This window comes from Mandrillus leucophaeus, unplaced genomic scaffold (assembly GCF_000951045.1).
Source record: "Mandrillus leucophaeus isolate KB7577 unplaced genomic scaffold, Mleu.le_1.0 Scaffold755, whole genome shotgun sequence".
Classification (NCBI taxonomy): domain Eukaryota; kingdom Metazoa; phylum Chordata; class Mammalia; order Primates; family Cercopithecidae; genus Mandrillus; species Mandrillus leucophaeus.
In genome coordinates, this window is record NW_012108197.1 from 48570 (window position 1) to 49676 (window position 1107).

The following is a 1107-nucleotide window of genomic DNA, read 5'->3' on the forward strand; positions in this document are numbered from 1 at the left end:
TGTAGTCCCAGCTATTCAAGAAGCTGAGGTGGAAGAATCACTTGAGCCTAAACAGTTGAGGCTGCAGTGACCTATGATTTAGCCACTGCATTCCAGCCCGGGTGACAGAGTGCGACCTATATGGGTGTGTATACACACACACTCATACCCACACACACACGCAAACACACATATATATAATAAAAATAGTATGTATATTAAAAAAACTTCGGCCAGGTGCAGTGGCTCATGCCTGTAATCCCAGCACTTTGGAAGGCTGAGGCGCGTGGATCACGAGGTCAGGAGATCGAGACCAGGCTGGCTAACACGGTGAAACCCCGTCTGTACTTAAAGTACAAAAAAAAGTAGCCGCGTGTGGTGGCACACTCCTGTAGTCCCAGCTACTCGGGAGGCCGAGGCAGGAGAATCTCTTGAACCCGGGAGACGGAGCTTGCAGTGAGCTGAGATTACACCACTGCCCTCCAGCCTGGGCGACAGAGCGAGACTCCGTCTCAAAAAAATTAAAAAAATAAAAATGATAAAAGTAAATAAATAAATTCAAGCACAGAAGAAAAGTGAAGGTGTGGGATGTGAGGAAAGGTGAGTGTGGCTCCTGCTGCTCAATGAGACTTGGTTTTCCATCTTGAAGAACTGCCCATCCACATTGAAACCGCAACTCAATTCTCACGTGAAACTGCTCAAGTACCACTATTTACTTTTTTTTTTTTTTTTTTTTTTTTTTGAGACAGAGTGTCGCTCTGTTGCCCAGGCTGGAGTGCAGTGGCGCGATCTCTGCTTACTGCAAGCTCTGCCCACCAGGTTCATGCCATTCTCCTGCCTCAGCCTCCGGAGTAGCTGGGACCACAGCCGCCCGCCTCCACGTCTGGCTAATTTTTTTGTATTTTTGGTAGAGACGAGGTTTCACCGTGTTCGCCAGGATGGTCTCCATCTCCTGACCTCTTGATTCACCTGCGCTGGCTTCCCAAAGTGCCAGGATTCACTATTTACCTCTTAAAATAATAGTAATAACAATAGTTGGCCGGGCGCGGTGGCTCAAGCCTGTAATCCCAGCACTTTGGGAGGCCGAGACGGGCGGATCACGAGGTCAGGAGATCGAGACCATCCTGG